Raw genomic sequence first — 13,511 nt, 5'->3', positions numbered from 1 at the left:
GATGAGAGAAGGCCACAGTTTAAGAATAAGGTGTAGGCCGTTTAGTACGGAGATGAGGAAAAACTTTTTCAGTCAGAGAGTTGTAAATCTGTGGAATTCTCTGCCTCAGAAGGCAGTGGAGGCCAATTCTCTGAATGCATTCAAGAGAGAGCCAGATAGAGCTCTTAAGGACAGCGGAGTCAGGGGGTATGGGGAGAAGGCAAGAAACGGGGTACTGATTGAGAATGATCAGCCATGATCACATTGAATGATGGTGCTCGCTCGAAGGGCCGAATGGCCTACTTCTATACCTATTGTCTATTGTCTAAAAGAGGAAATGATGGGGATGTAAGTGTTCATTTATTATGTTGGCCGCTTTGCCGAGGCAGCATGAAGTGTAGATGTGAGCTGATTGGAGGGGGGTGAGGGGGGGTGCAGGCTATTTTGTGTGATGGACTGAGTTGCACCACAACTCTCAGATATTTCTTGCAATCTTGGGCAGAACGGTTGCCAAATCAAATTCTGATGCATTCTTCTGATGGGATGCTTTCTATGGCACATCTATAGAAATTCGTAAGAGTCGTCAAAAATGTCATAGAGTCATATAGCACAGAAACAGACCCTCGGCCCAACTTGCCCATGCCGACCACGTTGCCCCATCTACACTAGTCCCACCTACCTGCAATGGCCCATATTCCTCTAAACCTGTCCTGTCTGTGCACCTGTCCAAATGTATTTTAAATGTTGTGATAGTACCTGCCTCCATTGCCTCCTCTAGCAGTTTGTTCCATATACCCACCAGAGTCAAAGGAGAGTATGCCACATATAGTGTTGGGAAGGTGATGATCACAGGTAATGGTTCATAGTTAACAGTAGACAACTCTCCAAAGTAAAAAAAAAACACACTTCATGTCTGACAACAAATCATTATTAGTGGATGAATATATAACAGAATGAAAACAAAGAACTCTGAAAATACTCAGCATTTCATCTGTAGAGGCAGATGTTCTCTATCCCCCCCCTCTCGCTGTGCAGATCCTGCTTGAAGTGCTGTGTTTTTCCAGCATTTTGTTTTTATTTCAGATCTTTAGCATGTGCAGTTTTTGCTTTAGAATGGATGTAACATACTTGATATTTATTGTCAGCCTGTGAACAATAAACGAAGGTAGACACAAAAAGCTGGAGTAACTGGGTGACATGGTGGCTCAGCGGTAGAGCTGCTACCTTACAGCGCTTGCAGCGCTAGAGACCTGGGTTCGACCCTGACTATTGGTGCTGTCTGTATGGAGTTTGTACGTTCTCCCCTTGACCGCTTGGGGTTTCTCCGAGATCTTCGGTTTCCTCCCACACTCCAAAGACAAACAGGTTTGCTGGTTAATTGGCTTGGTAAAAAATGGAAATTGTCCTTAGTGTGTGGAGGATAGTGTTAATGTACGGGGATCGCTGGTCGGTGCGGACTCGGTGGGCCGAAGGGCCTGTTTTCGTGCTGTTTATCTAAACTAAACTAAATTCAGCGGGTCAGGCAGCATTTCTACAGAAAATATGTGAAGTTCTGGATCGAAACCCTTCTTCAGACAATAATCGTTCTTTGAATGCAGTGAACTCCTTTAAGGATAGTTTCATCTGACACATTTTTTCAGTTTGCAGTGGAGTTTTGGAGAAGGAAGTTGTAGAATAAGACATCCTACTACAAGAGTCAAGAGGGTTTAATTGTCAAATGTACAGAAACGGAACAATGAAATTCTTTTGGCTGTTAGCTTGGGTTTTATAATATGAAACAGATTACAGATTCAAAGTACTCTCGTTGATATTTAAACTGCCCACCATTTTCTGCATTTAAAGAGTGAATAAGACAGATAGTGAGAAAGGTCATTGTAATATGGAAGCAAGAATCATCAGGTATATAAAAATCACAGTATATTAGTGCTCAGAGGGACCGGAGAGACCTTGTACACAATCACAGAAAGTTAAGGCAGATACACAAAGTAATTAGGAAGGTAAATTATACATTGGCCTCTATTGCAAAAGAACTTGATCAAAAGGGTAAGAACCAAGAACCAGATGACACAGATTTAAGGTGAGAGGGGAACGATTTAATAGGAAACTGAGGAACAATATTTTCACTCAGAGGGACATATGGAAAGAGCTGCCAGAGGAAGTAGTTGAGGCAGGGATTATAACAACATTTGAAAGATATTTGGACAGGTACATGGATAGGAAAAGTTTAGAGGGATATGGGCCAAACATGGGCAAATGAGAGCAGCGTAGATATTGCATCTTGGCCAGCATGGGCAAGTTGGGCCGAAGGGCTTGTTTCTGTGTTGTATGACTCGATGACTCTACCACAATGTTATTACTGTATAGAGCTTTAATGAGACAGCACCTGGAATACAATTAATAGAGGAAGGATATACATATGAAAGAAGAGTGCAAAGAAGGTCCACCAGATTGATTTCTAGCTTTGGATTGGTTTGTTCTGCGAGAAGAGTTTAAGAAGACTGGGCCTACGTTCTCTGGTTTTAAAAAACGAGAGATGATCTCATCGAAACATACAAAATCCTTACAGGGTGTGAGGAGGATGATCAGTTTAGTTTATTCGTTTATTGTCACGTGTACCACCGATGTTAGATTATTTAAAAGCAGGGGTCACAGTCTCAAAATAAAGGGTTGGCTAATCAGGACTGACTTGAAAAGAAATGTCTTAATTTAGTCATTGTGACTCTGTGGAGGTGTGTACCCATAGGGGATACAGAAGCTCAGTCACAAAGTATATTTGGAGTCATAGAACCATCGCGTCATGTAGCATAGAAACTGGCTCTTCATCCCACAATGTCCATGCAGACAACTGTACCTTTCTATACTAGTCCCATTTACTTGCATTTTATCCATAACATTTATTTAAGAATAAGATAGGGAATGATAGATAGATATTAAAGGAATCAAAGAAAATGCAGTTTGTGCAGAATAGTAAAACAGGTAAAAGATCAATCATGATCTTACTGAATCGTACAAGGCGTGGGCATTTGAAAGGCCTTCTACTGCTCTTATGTCTTATGATGTTGTTAAAGAGGCAATCTACAGTCCCCTTTGCTATCTCCTTAAAGAAACATTATTTCATCTTCCAACTTTTGAGTTAATTGACACTCTCAATTCAAGTCAACCTCTGCTACCACTCAGTGTAGGTTTTGGCTTCCTCACTGCACTCAGCAGATAGACCTCTCTGTCTCTTCCCAGTTCAAATTTGGATCGTTCTCTTGTGTTAAACACCTCGGTTTAAAATAACTAGTGGAATGAATTTCAGAGTCTGGGTGCAATACACGGAGAGGATTATTAATATACCGAGCACCACTGACTGAGGGCAGCACGGTGGCGCAGTGGTAGAGTTGCTGCCTTACAGCGCCAGAGACCCAGGTTCGATCCTGATCAGGGGTGCTTGTCTGTACATTCTCCCTGTGACCTGCACAGGCTTTCTCTGGGATCTTTGGTTTCCTGCCACACTCCAGACATATAGGTTTATAGGTTAATTGGCTTGGTATAATTGTAAATTGTCCTGAGTGTGTGTAGGATAGTGCAAGTGTGTGGGGATCGCTGGTCGGCGTGGACTCGGTGGGCTATAGGGCCTGTTTCCATGCTGTGTCTTCAAAACTTAAACAAAACTAAAGACTGGGTGCAAAAATTCTAGAGCACGATATTTTAATAGTTCATTAGTTCAATGGATATTCTTGAAATTAAAACACATATCTGTCAATGTACTCTGATATCCAATGTTACCTGCCAGGCTTGATTGGGGTGATGGGGTATCTCACTGATCATTTCCTGAGTGAATGGAGTGAGACTCACAGGGACCTCACTAGGCTAGGTCTCTATTCCTTGGAGCGCAGGGGTATGAGGGGTGATCTTAAAGAGGTGTATAAAATCATGAGAGGAATAGATCGGGGAGATGCACAGAATCTCTTGCCCAGAGTAAGGGAATCGAGAACCAGAGGACATAGGTTCAAGGTGAAGGGGAAACGCAGGCAGGTGGGACTAATGTAGCTGAGACATGATGGGCGGTGTGGGCAAGTTAGGCTGAAGGGCCTGTTTCCACACTGTATCACTCTATGACTATGACTCAGGGCTCTCATGTTTGCCCTGATATGATGTACAGAAGGATAATCTCTATATTGTATCAGCTTCCTTCCCCCACATTCTCTAACTCTGTCTCTTTGTTCCAGGTAGCACCACTGTCAGAAATCTTCTCTATCCCTCCTCCTCAGAATGGTATGTGCTTCATTAACCCAACCTCCCACTCTTCAAAACTCCGACGATACGATGCGATACGATAGAACTTTATTTATCCCATGAGGGAAATTGGTCTCTAAACTAAACTAAACTAAACTAAACTAGTTTAGAGTCCTCTAAACTAAATTTAAGTGTTGGCCCAACCTGCACAAATTGTCTTCATATGATAATCCTCTCATACTGGATATCAACTGAGTGGAACTTCTCCATGCTGCCTCTCCTTTAAATGACTTTTAAAAATGGAAAACTGTACAAAATACTACACAGTGTGATGGAGTAACTCAATGGGTCAGGCAGCATCAGGAATGGATGGGTGAGAATTCAGTTGGAACCCTTCTTCAGACCGACTGTAGTAGGGGCAAGAAAGCTGGGAAAGAGATGGGGCCAGGTCAAACCCGAGCAATTTATAAAGTGGGTCTCTCTTACCAATGTCCTGTAAAGTTGCTTCTAAGCTTTCCTGTATTTATAACCCTCATAACCCGAGCAATAAATATCAACATTCTTTTAACTTTCCAAATTACTTGCATGCTGGCTTTTTGTGTTTCATGTACCAGGAGCCCTTTGTTCCGTAATGTTTTGTAGACTTAATTGTTTAAATATTGTCTTTTCTTTCTTCGTTTTCATTGTAGGTTGGTGGTGGAGTTAGCAGCTTAAAATTCTGGAGAGTTAACAGCTCAAACGGCCTGTCCTGGACCTGGCACATGGATGCAATCATGAAGAAGGCTTGCCAATGCCGCTACTTTCTTAGAAGTTTAAAGAGAAGCGATATGTTTCTGAATACTCTAACAAACTTTTATGGATGTACTGCAGTAAGTATCGGGATTGGTCGCATCATAGCAATTCTAATGCATAGGAATGCTAGAAGCTGTTGTGGAGATAGACAATAGACAATAGGTGCAGGAGTAGGCCATTCGGCCCTTCGAGCCAGCACCACCATTCAATGTGATCATGGCTGATCATTCTCAATCAGTACCCCGTTCCTGCCTTCTCCCCATACCCCATGGCTCCACTATCCTTAAGAGCTCTATCTAGCTCTCTCTTGAATGCATTTAGAGAATTGGCCTCCACTGCCTTCTGAGGCAGAGAATTCCACAGATTCACAACTCTCTGACTGAAAATGTTTTTCCTCATCTCCGTTCTAAATGGCCTACCCCTTATTCTTAAACTGTGGCCCCTTGTTCTGGACTCTCCCAACATTGGGAACATGTTTCCTGCCTCTAATAATCTTATACGTTTCGATAAGATAATATGGCGAAAATTATGGGAGAGTCTAGGACTAGAGATCATAGCTTCAGAATTAAAGGACATTCTTTTGGGAAGGAGATGAGAAGGAATTTCTTTAGTCAGAGGGTGGTCAATCTGTGGAATTCTTTGCCACAAAAGGTTGTGGAGGCCGTCAATGGATATTTTTAAAGCAGAGATAAACAGATTCGTGATTAGTACAGGTGTCAGGGGTTATGGGGAGAAGGCAGGTGAATGGGGTTAGGAGGTAAAGATAGATCTGCCATGATTGAATGGCGGAGTAGACTTGATGGGCCCAATGGCCTAATTCTGCTCCGATTACTTATGACCTTAAGCTGCAGAGAGTGGTGGACGCAGCCTGGTCCATCTCCAGCACAGCCCCCCCTCCATGGAAGGCATCTACATGAGGCAGTGTTGCATCATGGATTCCCACCATCCAGACCATGCCCTTTTCTCACTGCTACCACCAGACAGGAGGTACAGAAGCCTGTAGTCCTACACCATTAGGTTCAGGAACAGTTACTTTCCGACATAATAGTGCACTGTCACAATAAAAGCCTTGGATTTTTGCACAGGCTTAAATTGCACAGGAAATAAATTGTTGATAAATCTAGATACAAATTTAATTGATGTGCACACCAGCATCTTTTTGTCTACAAATAGACACTTCCAACAATGATTAGGTTCTTGAACCAACCTACTACACCCCAGTCCCATCTCCACAATGTTCCCGTTGAAGTTGTGCAAGGTCAAGTTGAGTTTATTGTCAGATGTGGCAGTGCGGTGAGGTACAGGTACAATGAAAAATCCTGCTTGAAACAGCACGGTGTTGGGCGGCACGGTGGCGCTGCGGTACGGTGCTTGGGTGGCGCAGCGGTAGAGTTGCTGCCTTACAGCGAATGCAGCGCCGGAGACTCAGGTTCGATCCTGACTACGGGCGCCGTCTGTACGGAGTTTGTACGTTCTCCCCGTGAGTTTTCTCCGAGATCTTCGGTTTCCTCCCACACTCCAAAGACGTACAGGTATGTAGGTTAATTGGCTGGGCAAATGTAAAAATTGTCCCTAGGGTGTGTAGGATAGTGTTAATGTGCGGGGATCGCTGGGCGGCGCGGACCCGGTGGGCCGAAGGCCCTGTTTCTGCACTGTATCTCTAAATCTAAATTTAAATCTAAAAATGAAACACAACTGCCCACCTCCTGCATTGCCATGGAATCGATCTCTTTTTCCAATTATGTATAATTTATGTCCAATTTATCTTCGTGTTTTTGTCTATCTATGTGCCTGTAATGCTGTTTCAAGCAGGATTTTTCATTGTACCTGTACTTCACCGCACTGCCGCATCTGACAATAAACTCAACTTGAACTTGCACAACTTGAACGTGAACTTGGTCACCTTCCCTTCCAAACTGGATAACATATAATTTTTTCAAAGGACTGGACCAGCTAGATGCAGGAAAAATGTTCCCAATGTTGGGGTAGTCCAGAACCAGGGGCCACAGTCTAAGAATAAAGGGGAGGCCATTTAAAACTGAGATGAGAAAAAACTTTTTCACTTTTTAAAACTTTTTAGATATATACAATAATTGTGTATATTTAAACTTAGAATGCTAATTTCTCACCCTCAAACTGAATTTGAAGTCTACCATGTTCTCATTGCTCTTTCCGTGGACTTTCTATTTTGAGCTATCACTCTGCCATTGATAATTTTTGCCTTGCCTTTGTACAGGATGATCTGTCCCAAGCCAAAAACAGAATCAATTTTCACTGGAAGGAATTCAGTGAATTAACTTCACAACTCTTCACGCCAGCCTGTTCATGCCCTACATTCGCTGGGAAAAGTAACAAACACTGGTAGCTTTAGAAATTTAGAGTCATCGACAATCTGGAAATACTCTAGCGTCAGTTATAGTGAAATTCTATCCCACATAAGGCTTCAGATGATAGAACAGGAGAGAAATCGAGATCCAGCAAGATAGCAGATTGTGCACAAAGGGGTAGAGTGATATTGTGTTCAGGTTTGGGGATCCAGGTCTTTGGGAGTTGCAAGTTCAGAGATCGGGAGTTTCAGGTCCACAAAATCAGAGTGAGGGGAAGGAATCAGGTCAAGATGAGCGGTATCATTGACAGCATTGGGCGTCAGACAAAGGGAGGAACAAGGACAGAAACCAATAGGGAAAAACAGCATCGGATATTTGGGAGGTGGGGCGGTGTGGGAATCAAACATTTGATCACTTGCTGGTAATGGGAGTGGGAATGTGGTGGTATTGTGTGATTGGATATTGCAATGCCCTACAGGGAGTGGGGTTATGTAGGGTAGGTGGACTCTAAGCATACGAACAACAGGTCAACACTAACTGAACTGCTGAAAGGAGGATCCTGTTGTCAGTTGTTGGAAGGTTTGAAATCAACAATATCACATTAGATTCATTGGGAACCTGGGAAGAGTTTTTTCACACAAAGGGTGGTGGGACTATGGGATGAGCTGCCAGAGGAGGTAGATGAGGCAGGAACTATAACATTTAAAATACATTTGGACAGGTACACAGATAGGAAAGGTTTAGAGGGATGTGGACTAAACTCGGGCAGGTGGGACTAGTTTAGATGGAGCATCTTGGTTGACATGGGCAAGTTGGGCCAAAGGGCCTGTTTCTGTGTTTTATGATTCTATTACTCTTTAATGTCTTTAAATAATAGCTTGAACCCCACAAATATTATTAATAACATCATTATTAAATTATAACATTTGATCATTAAATTTGTTAGCAACTTCAAGACTGATGGCTGATGCAAAGTATGGATTAATATTTCCTATTTGAAATGTCTCTGAATTTTCAAAAAGTCTTCCACCTCTATTCTATTTAGCAGAACTATGTTTATAACTTTCTTTGAGAATATAATTATGGGTTTAATTTAATTCTTGCATGTAGTTAAAATATTTCTTCTGTCATAACCAATAAAGGAGTAAAATGTTCTTGTTGCAGCTGTGTTATTTCTAATGTTAAAACGGGTCCTAATTTTATTTTTCATGATCCTTACCTCTGAAATTTGAAAGGGGGGAGCTTTTATGGCAAAATATTATTTTCTGCAAATTACACACACTACTCCTGTCAAAAGGATCCTTAATTGGAAGGTGGGACATGGATTAGACCAAGGGAGTTGGGATTAAATCAATTGCTCTTTTAAAGAGTCTCAACAATTATACAATATCCCAAATGCCTTCCTCTGTGCTTTACAATTATTTGACTTCACAAAATACTTGTTTCCTTAAAATTTAATCAACACTGAAAGGTTAGAATGCAAAATCATTTGTGGCTCAATTGCACCTCTTCCAATTTTTGTGCTGTGGTAATCATATGTTATGCTTGTCTGGATAATAAAATGTTTCAAACTGCGAATTACTCTTCCATCGGTCAGCACCAATTCAACGCCCTGAATATCAGCTACAATGAAAGCAGACCAGAATTGGACACAATATTCGAAATTAGCCCAACTGCAAGGATTTTTACAAGGAGAAAATAGGATATTTTGTCATAGTATCAACTGTTCAATATTTGCAATCCAAAATTTTATTCTTTCTAATTATCATTTTGTAGCATTGATCATGAACCTTTATTGATCCATTTCTTTTGCTTTCCACCTACTTAATGCTAGGTAATTTGTTTTCATGTGTGGACCTTTGCAATTTTAATTAATATTCAATGAAGTGACTGGGTTTGCAGAAGGTAACCTTCATCTTCCTTGTAAGCCATTTTTAAACTCTGTTGGATCAACGCTTCTATTCTCAGCTTCAACAGAAATTGTAGCTTGATGCATCACCTCCTTCCTCCAAATTCCTAACCATTGTTCTAACTGTGCATCCTATGCATTGGAAATGCCCCCTCACCCCACACCAAATTAGTTAACCTCCATTGTTTCTTTAATACTAACCTGTCCAGTAAAAATTGATGTTTTCAAGAGAGAGTTACATATAGCTCTTAGGGCTAACGGAATCAAGGGATGTGGGGAGAAAGCAGGAACTGGGTGGGTACTGATTTTGGATAAGAAGGAACTGCAGATGCTGGTTTGAACCAAAGATAGACACAAAAAACTGGAGTAACTCAGCGGGACAGGCAGTATCTCTGGAGAGAAGGAATGAAGGGTCTCGACCCGTAACGTCACCCATTCCTTCTCTCCAGAGATGCTGCCTGTCCTGCTGAGTTACTCCACCTTTTTGTGTCTATTACTGATTTTGGATGATCGGCCATGATCATATTGAATGGCGGTGCTGACTTGAAGGGCCGAATGGCCTACTCCTGCACCTATTTTCTATGTTTCAAAAAAAGGCAACTTGCATTGACACTCAAACATTTCTCAAGGCATATCACACACATTAAGAGATGCTTGGGCAGATGGACCTGGACTGTAAAGAAGTTCTTAAAATAAATAAAAGTTACAGAGGCTGAGCAGTTTCGCCAGGGAATCCCAAATGTCAGGACAATTGGCAGCAGAAAACATGATCATCACTGGTAGAGTGATTAAAGTCAGAGATGTTGAAGAAACCAGAATTTCAAAGTATTTATTTTTCGACTATTCATTCAACTTAGCTGTGCAATCAATATCTGCTACATTAAATGCACAATATAATTTTCAAGTAATGTTTAATTAAGAGGCTTATTCATTAATCAACAAAGCTCCTTCGTGAATCAAGGAGACTTCAGGTTTACAAAAGAATTCACAAGGACGAGTGAAAGTAATTTCAATATTGGCAACTGAGTAGAGTTTATGGAGTACTGAAAATTGAGAATCCCATGGTTCTAAGCTATAAATTTCAAAAGTCCCAAAAATGGCAAGAGAGCCCTGTGACTTACATCCACGATTTAGCAAAATATAGGCTGAGTAGCCCCTCCGGTTATAGAAGTAACCTTCTGTGGGCAATAATTAAATCACATTATATCAAACTGTCAATCAAAGTTAAAGCCCCAAGGCCAAATGTTCATGATTTAGTTAGTGATTTCACAATGCTGAAGTTGCCTTTTAAGGCAATGCAAAAATACTACACTAACTTTACACTCTAGCATCCTAATGCAAATAAATGCCGGAAAAGAGTTGTTGGGAATGCAATCACTTTTCCCAGCTAATTATCTCTCCTTTCTTTCAGCGGATATTGACTATTTTTTGCCACAAACCTTCAAAGCCTCAGATATCTTGCCCAATTCATGAACAACTGAGTCCAATTTCATCCTTTCTCAAAGCCTACAAATGGTTGATTCACCAATCTGGTTCAGATAACAGATTCTAACACAGGCACTCCCCGACTTACAAACCTTTACGTAAGTCAGATTTTAAGTATATCCAGAATCACCGTTCTGTATCTGTTTCCGACCTTTGGCCAAAATAACTCACTGAGAGTATTATTTGGAATCCAGCTGAAATCCCTCTTGGAATGCTCCTTGTCCCTCTCCTCGTTCAAACCACGAACGAGTCTACTGCTGGGCTAAAGCTTGTTGGCTTAGCAGCATCCGGCTGCAGTTCGGCAGCAGCTAACAACTCAAATCCTCACCACAGCATCTGTGGAGGAAATGTACTTCCTTGTCCTCCAGAGATGCTGCCTGTCTTAGAAACATAGAAACATAGAAAATAGGTGCAGGAGTAGGCCATTCGGCCCTTCGAGCCTGCACCGCCATTCAATATGATCATGGCTGATCATCCAGCTCAGTAACCTGTACCTGCCTTCTCTCCATACCCCCTGATCCCTTTAGCCACAAGGGCCACATCTAACTCCCTCTTAAATATAGCCAATGAACTGGCCTCAACTACCTTCTGTGGCAGAGAATTCCACAGACTCACCACTCTCTGTGTGAAGAAATGTTTTCTCATCTCGGTCCTAAAAGACTTCCCCCTTATCCTTAAGCTGTGACCCCTGGTTCTGGACTCCCCCAACATCGGGAACAATCTTCCCACATCTAGCCTCTCCAACCCCTTAAGAATTTTATATGTTTCTATAAGACCCCCCCTCAGTCTTCTAAATTCCAGCGAGTACAAGCCTAGTCTATCCAGTCTTTCTTCATATGAAAGTCCCGCCATCCCAGGGATCAATCTGGTGAACCTTCTCTGTAGTCCCTCTAAGGCAAGAACGTCTTTCCTCAGATTTTTCCCGCTGAGTTACTCGTGCACTTGTATTTTGCTCAAGTTACTTGTGAACTTGTAAACATAAGTCCCATCTCGCTGTTGGGACACTTTCTATGGCACGTGGCATTCTGCGTAAGCACTGCTGCCATTGCTGGCTTGAGTTCCGTCCTACCGCTGGGGAACTTTCCTTGGTGAGCGATCGTAGTGTTGTAGAAATTACAAACTGCCTTGATTGCACTGGGGTCTCGACCTGAGACGTCACCTATTCCTTTTCTCCAGAGATGCTACCTGACCTGCTGAGTTACTCCAGCACTTTGTATCTATCTTCAGTGTAAACCATCATCTGCAGTTCCTTCTTACACATTGATTGCACTAGGGACTGAGTAGAGAATTGTTTACGTAAGTGTTGGTTTACATAAGTTGCCTATTGCGTAAGTCGGGGAGTAAATAAAGTCCTATCATATTGATCGTATCGTATCCTTCTACAACACGGTGGTGCCATCGGCCATTTTCTATGGAGTGGTCTGCTGGAGCAGCAGCATCTCAGCGGCGGAAGGGAAGAGACTCGACAAGCTGGTCAGGAAGGCCAGCTCTGTCCTGGGTTGCCCTCCTCGACTCAGTGCAGGTGGTGGGAGAGAGGAGGATGATGGCAAAGCTAACATCGCTGCTGGACAACGACTCTCACCCCATGCAGGACACTGTCACTGCACTGAGTAGCTCCTTCAGTGACAGACTCCTTCACCCCAAGATATAGGAGGTCCTTCCTTCCCGCTGCTGTGACTGCACAACCAGCGCTGCTCCCAGCAGACAAGTCAACAATAACAGCAAAGAACACACAGAAAACTGATGACAATTTATGTATCTTTTATTTATAATGAATGATCTCTTGCTATCCACTTTGCTGCTGTAACACTGTAAATTTCCCCGGTGTGGGCGGGCCTTAACATTGCCGGCGCAGCTCGGCTGCGGGACGTTTCAGTGCCCGGTGCGGCTCGGCTGCGGGCCTTAACATTGCCGGCGCAGCTCGGCTGCGGGACGTTTCAGTGCCCGGTGCGGCTCGGCTGCGGGCCTTAACATTGCCGGCGCAGCTCGGCCGCGGGACGTTTCAGTGCCCGGTGCGGCTCGGCCGCTGGACTTAACATCGCCCGGTGCGGCCGCGGGACGTTTCAGTGCCCGGTGCGGCTCGGCCGCGGGACGTTTCAGTGCCCGGTGCCGCTTGGCCGCTGGACTTAACATCGCCCGGTGTGGCCGCGGGACGTTTCAGTGCCCGGTGCGGCTCGGCCGCGGGACGTTTCAGTGCCCGGTGCGGCTTGGCCGCTGGACTTAACATCGCCCGGTGTGGCCGCGGGACGTTTCAGTGCCCGGTGCGGCTTGGCCGCTGGACTTAACATCGTCAACGCTGTTCGGCCGCGGGACGTTTCAGTGCCCGGTGCGGCTCGGCCGTTGGACTTAACATCGCCCGGTGTGGCCGCGGGACGTTTCGGTGCCCGGGGCGGCTCGGCCGGGGGGCCTTCCATCCCCTTGCGGGGGCTGTGCGTGTCGTTTGCCTCGGTAGGGGTCGAGCTGCCTGTCCGTGGGTGCGGGGGGAAGAGAGGGGAAGTTTTGTTGCCTCCATCACAGTGAGGGGGTGTTTGGAGTCACTGTGATGGATGTTTGTGTTGGGGTCGGGTGTCCTGTGTTCTTTTCTTTTTTGCTGTGTTTTGTGTGACTGCTGACATTTCGCTCGGTGTTGTGCCGAGTGACAATAAAGTGTTGTTATGTTATGTTATGTTATGTTATGTTATAATTCAGAAATCCTGAGTGAGTTTACATTTCCTTCCATCAGGCACTTTCCCCTGCAACTGCAGGAGATGCAACACCTGTCCCTTTACCTCCCCCCTCAACTCCATCCAAGGACCCAA

At 43.7% G+C, this 13,511-nt stretch overlaps 1 protein-coding gene across 16 annotated transcripts in view; it reads right to left on the bottom strand.

Annotated features, from left to right (window-relative positions):
* The window catches only part of eya4 (EYA transcriptional coactivator and phosphatase 4), a 396,477-nt gene that overhangs the window by 289,825 nt on the left and 93,141 nt on the right, over positions 1-13,511 (bottom strand). The gene's annotated exons all lie outside the window — the stretch shown is intronic.

Source organism: Rhinoraja longicauda, chromosome 5, assembly GCF_053455715.1.
Source record: "Rhinoraja longicauda isolate Sanriku21f chromosome 5, sRhiLon1.1, whole genome shotgun sequence".
Lineage (NCBI taxonomy): Eukaryota > Metazoa > Chordata > Chondrichthyes > Rajiformes > Arhynchobatidae > Rhinoraja > Rhinoraja longicauda.
This window is presented reverse-complemented; position numbering and strand designations above follow the sequence as displayed.